A 10,682-nucleotide genomic window follows, 5' to 3' on the forward strand; every position below is an offset into this window, starting at 1 on the left:
ACATGGTAGCAACACAACATGGTAGCAGCACAAAACATGGTACAAACATTATTGGGCACAGACAACAGCACAAAGGTCAAGAAGGTAGAGACAACAATACATCACACAAAGCAGCCACAACTGTCAGTAAGAGTGTCTATGATTGAGTCTTTGAAGGAAGAGATTGAGACAAAACTGTCCAGTTTGATTGTTTGGTGCAGCTCGTTCCAGTCGCTCGCTGCAGCGAACTGAAAAGAGGAGCGACCCAGGGATGTGTGTGCTTTGGGGACTTTTAACAGAATGTGACTGGCAGAACGGGTATTGTATGTGGAGGATGAGGGCTGCAGCAGGTATCTCAGATAGGAGGGAGTGAGGTCTAAGAGGGTTTTATAAATTAGCATCAACCAGTGGGTCTTGCGACGGGTATACAGAGATGACCAGTTTACAGAGGAGTATAGATTGCAGTGATGTGTCCTATAAGGAGCATTGGTGGCAAATCTGATGGCCGAATGGGAAAGAATGTCTAGCCGCTCGAGAGCACCCTTACCTGTCGATCTATAAATGATGTCTCCGTAATCTGAATCAGGGTTAGTTTGGCAGCTGGGGTGAAAGAGGAGCGATTACAATAGAGGAAACCAAGTCTAGATTTAACTTTAGCCTGCAGCTTTGATATGTGCTGAGAGATGGACAGTGCACCGTCTATCCATACTCCCAAGTACTATGTATGTGTATTGTATGTATGTGCATTGTATGTTGGGGTGAAAGAGGAGTGATATTGTATGTGTGTGTGTGTATTGTATATATGTGCATGCTTGTTATGTCATTCCTCCAGGCTGCTGTTAAATTATCCCAGTAGTAATCCTGCTGTATTCCTTTGTCATCTGAATATTTATTGGGCTATTGGTGGACAGGCCCTCTCCTGTAAAATATGATGTTGCCATGTAAAAATATTCCCGACTTCCTCTTTTTTTGACAAATAAAGTCTTAGTTTCTTTTTATTCCTGTGATTTGTTTTTCCCTATAGGCTTCTAACAGGGTTTTTACAGACAGAAACCACAGAGCTGTACTGCCACAGCTGTGCATTTCACACACACACTGCCACTATACCAGGAAGTCCAAGGAACTGGCTGTAGATCTCTGAGATAGAAATTGTTTTATACCCTTCCCCAGATATATGCCTCATCACAATTCTAGAGTGTTGAAAGTTTCCAAGAGCACAGTGTTCTACATCATTGGGAAATGGAATGGCCCAGCCAAAGTTCAGACTTGAATCGCATTGAAAATCTGTGGAAAGATTGCTGTTCACCACCACTCCCCAGCTAACTTAAGAGTTTGAGACATTCTGCCGATACAGACAAATTCTGCCGATACAGATTGCTGCCAAAGGTGCTTCTATGATTCGTTTAGCACAGCAATGTTGAATGAATGTAATTATTATAATTAAAGACAAACATGAGAAATTAACTAACGACCAGCCCGCTTGGGTAGCAACTTCAGAACGCAAAAATCAATTTACTAATTTAAAATGTTTGGAAAACAGGACCTCCGATTTGACACACTGAACTCTATCTGAGAAGTAGTTGGTGAACCAGGCGAGGTCGTCATTTAAAAAAATAATAATAATATATATATATATATATTTTTTTTTAGTTAATTTGTTTTGGTTTTTAACCTTATGGTCCACTTAGGAGCCTACAACATGTCACAGTAAAACATGAACATTTTTAACCATAACATTTTTTACATTTTTTTGTATACAATCTACATTAACAATCTAAATGGACCAAAAAGAGACAATAGAAAAAACTGTCAATGGCAATGTGAGAAAATTATTGTAACTAGTCTGTCCCTAATTCAGGTTATTTAAATTTGTTTATGTAAGCCAGGGCGGGATCAGCCAGCGGCGGCTTCCCGCATGCTCGATTCATTTGCAGTCTGGATGTGGAGGGGTGAACATCTGCTCTGACTGCAGCTGGGAGGGACTGCTGCGCGAGGACTGGGCCGCCTGTGAGTGCTTTGGGATGGGGGTGGGGCCCACGGCCGCACCCGCTGCTTGTTGAGAAGAGTAAGAACGATACGTGCTTTCACGTCAGAGTCTCCAATAACACCAGAAAAAGTCGCTAGATTTGTTGCTAGTCGCTTTTTTGAAGATGTGTTGCTATTTCTGGGCGTGGTAGAATAGATTCAGGGCATAATGAACAGACAAGGGTATGGTAGGATGTGAGTATAGTGGAGGTAAACCTAGGCATTGAGTGATGATGAGAGAGGTTGTGTCTCTGGAGGCGCCAGTTAAGCCAGGTGAGGTCTCCGCATGTGTGGGACAAAAGAGCTATCTAAGGCATGTTGAGTGGGACTGAAATAAAACAATAAGAACTAACCGAAACAGCAGTAGACAAGGCATATTGACATTAGAGAGAGGCATAAAGTAATCACAGGTGTTGATCGGGAGAGTTAAGACAACAACGGGTAAATGGCGATGAATGGGCAGAGAGGGTCAGTTAGGTACACAGTTAGGGACCTGAGTTCCGGGCTGGGGCCAACAGATAAACAAAGTGAGGTACCGTTTAAGTGAACAGTCCAACAGGCATCAGCTGTGTAGCTGAGTGATCATAGGGTCCAATGAGCAGCAATAGGTGAGTCAGGGAGCCGTTCAGTAGTCGCTACTACGCTAGGCAAGCGGAAGACATGGTGATTCAGACAGCTAGCAGGCCAGGGCTAGCAGATGGGTCTTTGGCGACAACGCGACGGAAACGCCTGTTGCAACCACATCGGACGATAACATCAGCAGACCAGTCGTGATGGATCGGCGGGGCTCCGTATCGACAATAAAGGGTCCAGGCCAAATTGGCAAAAGAGGTATTGTAGCCCAAGAATTAGCTGGTATGCCTTCGTCGCCTAGCCGGGAGATGGGCCTAGCTCGAGGCTAGCTGAAGGCTAACTGGTGCTTGCTTCGGGACAGAGGTGTTAGCCAACAGTAGCCACTCGGATTGCAACTAGCTAGCTGTGATGATCCAGTGTAATGGTTCAGAGCTTGCGGCAGGAATCCGGTGATGTGGTAGAGAAAAGCAGTCCGATATGCTCTGGGTTGATATCGCGCTGTGCAGACTGGCAGGTATTGACTGAGCTAAAGCTGGCTGGTGTCCGAGTTAAAGGTGAAGACTGCTAGCAGTGGCTAACAATGAATACTAGCTAGTAGCTAGTTACTTGGCTAGCTTCTGATGGAGGTTCCAGTTATAAAGTATAAAAATAGCAGATCCGTACCACATTGGGTGAGGCGGGTTGCAGGAAAGTATATTTAGTTCGCAGATGGAAAGTGACATTAAAATATATACAAACAAAAACGAGGAAACAGACTATTTACACTGGACAAGACAAACACACGTCCGACTGCTACGCCATCTTGGACATGATCGTTTAAACTCATCATCAAGATATCGGTGTATCATCATGTGTGTTGGTGCTGGCCTGTAGATCTGAATGTACTGGATATATTTCCACCCATTCTATCTGAGGACAAGATGAAGCAGTTTTCTGCTTACAAATCCAATACAATCATCTTACCTAATGATTAGCCTATCACATCATGGTTTTGTTACATCTGTCCAATCACACACTTATCAACAGAACATCCCTGGTCATCCCTACTGCCTCTGATCTCGCGGACTCACGAAACACACATGCTTCGTTTGTAAATTATGTCTGAATGTTGGATTGTGCCCCTGGCTATCAGAAATGTAAAAAACAAGAACTATGGTGCTGTTTGGTTTGCTTAATATAAGGAATTTGAAATGGTTTATACTTTTACTTTACATTTTTGACTGAAGTATATTTTAGCAATTACATTTACTTTTGATACTTAAGTACATTTTAAACAAATACTTTTAGACTTTTACTCAAGTAGCAGTTTACTGGTTGACTTTTACTTTTACTTGAGAGATTTTCTATTAAGGTAGCTTTACTTTTACTCAAGTATGACAATCGGGTACTTTTTCCACCACTGGTTGAAGCCCCACCTCTGCTTCTACCATCTGTCGCTACACTAGTGGTCAGTCCAGTTTGTAGTGGCTTGTTCACTCACCATCATTAACATGGATTAGTCTTTAGACCAGGGGTTCTCAAACATTTTTGGCCAGCAACCACTTTTTGATATCAAACATTTTTCACGACCCCACCAGGTAAAAAAAAGTGATGCTTTTTTAAAAAATTGGGGCTATGACAGTCTATTACAAATCAGTCAGACAACACTTTTGACCAAACTTTTGACCAAACTAAAACATATTCAAAGATGACAAAAAATGTAATGTGATACAATTTTGTATCACTTATTTTCAATTTAAATCCGTATAATAAAATGATAGCAATACCAATGCTAAAACTTTGGTTTTAGAGGTGGGGGGGGGGACATAATTATATATATATTAAAATGACATCAAATTGATCAGAAATACAGTATAGACATTGTTAATGTTGTAAATAACTATTGTAGCTGGAAACGGCTGATTTTTAATGGAATAACTAAAGAGGCCCATTATCAGCAACCATCACTCCTGTGTTCCAATGGCACGTTGTGTTTTTTGTGGGGGGGTTTTAAGGGGTGGATGAGCTTAATATTGCGTAAAGAATGTTGCTTCCATCAATGTAATTGTCTGCATCATTTCCAATCCCCCATATATTTTTGGGGTAAATATATATATCCATATACCGTAATTTCCGGACTATTAAGCGCACCTGAATATAAGCCGCACCCACTGAATTTAAACAAATATATTATTTTGAACATAAATAAGCTGCACATGTCTATAAGCCGCAGGTGCCTACCGGTACATTGAAACAAATTAACTTTACACAGGCTTTAACGCTGCTGTTTCCAACGTCTTATCATCGACTCATTAAGACCAAGCTCCCGTGCAGCAGCTCTATTTCCTTTTCCAACAGCCAGATCAATCGCCTTCAACTTGAAAGCTGCATCATATACATTTCTCCGTGTCTTTGCCATGATGAGGGTGACAAAATGACTACCGTAATCAGAATGATGGGAAGTTTGAGAGCGCTCGATTTAATCTAAACAGTAAACAAAAAAGTTGTTTGACCTTAACCCGTTCGGCAATTTCATTGGTCTAATGAAAGCTTCATGCCGCCAAAAAACTGAGCACGTCACAGAATGTGTTTTTTTGGAGAAAAAAAATTGAAAGCGGGAAAAATCCATATATTAGCCGCGTCATTGTTTAAGCCGCGAGGTTCAAAGCTTGGGAAAAAAGTTGCGGCTTATAGTCCGGAATTTACGGTAGTTATATTTTGTTTGTTTTTAGTCCTTCCTCTATTTCTGATGTCCATCCAGTTTGATTTGTATTTGTAACTGTGCTATTTCAAAGGTTCTGAACCTATATACATTTTACAGACCCCGTATGTTTTACATTGGTTATCTTGTTATTAGTCCCACCCTTCAACTCCATTCAACCCCTCCCATCTATCTCTCAACATCATCCATTTTGGATTTCTATTTGCCATATATTTTTCAACTGTGCAGTGATGCTTCACAAAAGTATTGAACCTTTCTATTCTCATAGCTTCTACAGATTGTAAATTAAAAATAAAATTTTTTGCTAAAATAATTGTTATATTATTGATTGATTGACTATGGCTTTTCAAATCACCCAGTATTGCTATCTGCAGCGTTAGTTCTTGCCAAATGTTGCAATTCTTCAGCCATTCCTGGACCTGTGACCAAAAACGAGCTACATATGGACAATACCAAAATAAATGATCTAATGACTCTGCCTCCTCACAGCAGACTCTGCAGAGCTGGGAAGATTGTATCCCCCATATATATATATATATAACATTCTATTGGTTGCAAGAATTTTGTATAGTCATTTAAATTGAAAAATTCGAAGTTTTGAATCCGGTGTTGTTTTGCGTATCAATTCATAAACCATATGCCATGGAATGGGTACATCGAAAATCTCTTCCCAACTATTTTGCAATTTATATGGCACAGCCGGCAGTTTTTTGGTCCTTAAATGAAATTGGTATATGTTTTTATTTATCACACTTTTCTTTAACCACTTATGTTCTTTAATACAGGGCCTTACTTTTTTCCCCTTCTACTTGCCTCTTCCATTTTGTGGTAATGCTGCAATTAATTGGTTGTATTTTGGGTAGAGCAGACATTTCCATATGTCTGTGTTAGCTTTATGTGTGACATAACTCCACCAGTCCTATTTATGATATCATTCACAAAAATTATACCTTTTTTTATTTCTTTGAAAAATATGTTTTTTTTAATGAATTAGTATATTTGAGTTTAACCACAATATTTGTTGTATTATTTGTTCTGTCTTTTCAGGTGGATTAAACTGAAATTGCAACCAACTTTCTAAGGCTTTGTAACGCCCTGGCCATAGAGAGGGGTTTTTGTTCTTTATTTTGGTTAGGCCAGGGTGTTACATTGGGTGGGCGTTCTATGTGCATTTTTCTATGTTGGTTTGATTCATTGATTTTGGCCGTGTGGCTTCCAATCAGGCACAGCTGTAGAGTGTTGTTGCTGATTGGGAGTCACACATAAGGAGCATGTTTTTCCTTTGGGTTTTGTGGGTAATTGTTTCTGTTTAGTGTTTGCACCTGACAGGACTGTTTGGCTGTCGGTTTTCTTGTTTTGTATAGTGTTCTTTCTGTTATTAAATTCAATGATGAGCACTAACTCCGCTGCGCCTTGGTCTACTCTCTCTCCCGACAGCCGTTACAGGCTTGTTTAAAAAATAACAATATTTTGGAGATGATTTCCTTTTCAAACAACCGAAAGTGAGCAGGTGTAATCTGAATAAAGGGGAAAAGGCCCTTCATCAACATAGGATTAGACATTCTTACCAATTTACTAGAGAACCAGATTGGGTTTAAGTATAACTTTTGTATGACCGATGCCTTTAGTGAGAGGTTTAATGCTTTAATATTTAATCATTTCTCCGAATTCATATTCGTTATATAAATAGGCCCTTTTAATTATGTCTGGCTTGCCATTCCAAATAAAATATATTTTTTGTTCATATAATTTAAAACTTCTTGCAGATCAGTGGGACGCTAACGTCCCATTTCGACAACTTCTGGTGAAATTGCAGAGAGCGAAATTCAAATTACGGAAATAGTCATATTTAACATTCATGAAAATACAAGTGTCATACATCAGAAAAAGCTTAACTTCTCGTTAATCCAGCAGCTGTGTCAGATTTCAAAAAGGCTTTACGGCGAAAGCACACCATGCGATTATCTGAGGACAGCGCCAGCACACAAAAGCATTAAAAACATTTTCCAACCAGGCATGTGTGCCACGAAGTCAGAAATAGCGATAAAATAAATGCCTTACCTTTGAAGATCTTCTGTTGGCACTCCAAAAGGTCCCAGCTACATCACAAATGGTCCTTTTGTTCGATAAAGTCCTTCTTTATATCCCCAAAAACACAGTTTAGCTGGTGCGCTTCATTCAATAATCCACCTGTTTCCCTCCTTCAAAATGCATACAAAATTAATCCCAAACGTTACCAATAAACTTCTCCTTAAAGTCAAACAACGTTTATAATCAAACCTCAGGTACCCTAATACGTAAATAAATGATCAAATTTAAGACGGAGAATCGTTATTGTCTTTACCGGAGATAAACAACAAAGTACGTGCTCTCATCCACGTGCGTGAAAATACTACAGCCAAAATGGGAGCCACTTAGAAAAACTACAAATTCTAGCAAATTTTTCCAAAAACAAGCCTGAAACTCTTTCTAAAGACTGTTGCCATCTAGTTGAAGCCCTAGGAACTGCAATCTGGGAGGTTTTCCCTTCATTTTAAAATCACAGCCATTGGAATCAGTGGTGGGCTGAATTTTCTTTTCTTCTGGATGGTTTGTCCTCGGGTTCTTGCCTGCCATATCAGTTCTGTTATACTCACAGACATTATTTTAACAGTTTTAGAAACTTTAGAGTGTTTTCTATCCAAATCTACCAATTATATGGATATCCTAGCTTCTGGACCTGAGTAACAGGCAGTTTACTTTGGGCACGCTTGTCATCCAGACGTGAAAATACTGCCCCCTAGCCCAAAGAGGTTAAAAAGCAGGTCACTAGGTGTAGGCAAAACCAAAAGTGAATAGATCAACTGTGATATGACAAAAGAGTTAATCAGGGTGATTTTTCCACAAATAGACAGGTATTTTCCTTTCCATGGTAGCGAGATCTTATCTATTTTTGCTAACTTTCTATAAAAATGTATTGGAGTGAGATCATTTCTTTCTTTTGGGATTTGTATACAGAGTATGTCCACATCTCCGTCATACCATTTAATTGCTAAACTACATGGTAATGTAAAATTAGAATTTTTTTGTGATCCAATATGTAATTTGGTTTTCTTATCATAATTTGGTTTTAATCCAGAGAGGATAGCAAAAGTATCTAGATCCTCTATGAGGCCGTGGAGAGATTCTAATTGTGGTTTTTAAAGAAAACATGAATCATTAGCGTACAATGACACCTTAGTTTTTAAGCCACGGATTTCTAATCCCTTAATATTATTGTTTAATCTAATTTTAACAGCTAACGTTTCTTGGCAATAATAAATAGATATGCCGATAGTAGACAACCTTGTTTTACTCCTCTAGATAGTTTAAAACTTTGAGATGTAGCCATTATTTACTATTTTACACCTAGGGTTACTATACATAATTTAACCCATTTTATAAGAGATTCCCCAATATTGAAATATTCTAGGCATTTATATATAAACTCCAGTCATACTTTATCAAAAGCCTTTTCAAAATCAGCTATGAAAACCAGGCCTGGTGTCCCCGATAATTCATAGTATTCTATTGTTTCCAGTACTTGTCTTATATTATCTCCAATGTATCGTCCATGTAAAAAACCTGTCTAATTAGGATGAATAATATCTGACAATACTTTCTTAATTCTATGCACCAAGCATTTTGCTAGGATTTTTGCATCACAACACTGAAGCACGTTGTGCTAGCTAATCCAAGTTTATCATTTTAAAAGGCTACTTGTTCATTAGAAAACCCAGGCAATTATGTTAGCACAGCTGAAAACTGTTGTTACGATTAAAGAAGCAATACAACTGGCCTTCTTTAGACTAGTTGAGTATCTGGAGAATCAGCATTTGTGGGTTCGATTACAGGCTCAAAATGGCTAGAAACAAAGACATTTCTTCTGAAACTCATCAGTATATTCTTCTTTTGAAAAATGAAGGCTATTCCATGTGAGAAACTGCCAAGAAACTGAAGATCTTGTACAACGCTGTGTACTACTCCCTTCACAGAACAGAGCAAACTGGCTATAACCAGAATAAAGAGGAGTGGGAGGCCCCGGTGCACAACTGAGCAAGAGGAAAAGTACATTAGAGTGTATAGTTTGAGAAACAGACGCCTCACAATTCCTCAACTGGCAGCTTCATTAAATAGTGCCCGCAAAACACCAGTCTCAACATCAACAGTGAAGAGGCGACTCCGGGATGCTAGCCCTAACGAATACAGTCATGTGCGGTAACTATGCAATTCATTCGAAAGACACTCTGGTAAATATGCAAATAAGGCTTTACACTAAGCAGAGTGTTAATTTAACACTGAAAAGCGTGGACCCATACAGATACTGGACTAGTGTTAAATGTAACACTCTGTGTGGATTTAACACTCAGAATTTGCTGTGTGGCTCCCTGATGAAAAAATAACATTCATTACTGTAGTTAGGCTTAAGCCAACCTGTACTCTATGATTTAGAGGTGTGTTGAATAGATTCCACGACCTGGACTTGAGCGAGCGCTTGGCTTGTTCTCGACACTGTGTGCACGATTAAATTTATGCCCACTGTGATGTATAGGCCAGGCCCACCATGCAAAATGGTGATACAGCTACGACTGGAAGTGACTTTTTCATAGCAGGTTTGGAGAACATACAGTGAGGGAAAAAATGTATTTGATCCCCTGCTGATTTTGTACGTTTGCCCACTGACAAAGAAATGATCAGTCTATCATTTTAATGGTAGGTTTATTTGAACAGTGAGAGACAGAATAACAACAAAAAATCCAGAAAAACGCATGTCAAAAATGTTATAAAATGATTTGCATTTTAATGAGGGAAATAAGTATTTAACCCTTCTGCAAAACATGACTTAGTACTTGGTGGCAAAACCCTTGTTGGCAATCACAGAGGTCAGACGTTTCTTGTAGTTGGCCACCAGGTTTGCACACATCTCAGGAGGGATTTTGTCCCACTCCTCTTTGCAGATCTTCTCCAAGTCATTAAGGTTTCGAGGCTGACGTTTGGCAACTCGAACCTTCAGCTCCCTCTACAGATTTTCTATGGGATTAAGGTCTGGAGACTGGCTAGGCCACTCCAGGACCTTAATGTGCTTCTTCTTGAGCCACTCCTTTGTTGCCTTGGCCATGTGTTTTGGGTCCTTGTCATGCTAGAATACCCATCCATGACCCATTTTCAATGCCCTGGCTGAAGGAAGGAGGTTCTCACCCAAGATTTGACGGTACTTGGCCCCGTCCATTGTCCCTTTGATGTGTTGAAGTTGTCCTGTCCCCTTAGCAGAAAAACACCCCCAAAGCATAATGTTTCCACTTCCATGTTTGACGGTGGGGATGGTATTCTTGGGGTCATAGACATTATTCCTCCTCCTCCAAACACGGCGAGTTGAGTTGATGCC

Source organism: Salmo trutta, chromosome 10 (assembly GCF_901001165.1).
Source record: "Salmo trutta chromosome 10, fSalTru1.1, whole genome shotgun sequence".
Classification (NCBI taxonomy): Eukaryota; Metazoa; Chordata; class Actinopteri; order Salmoniformes; family Salmonidae; genus Salmo; species Salmo trutta.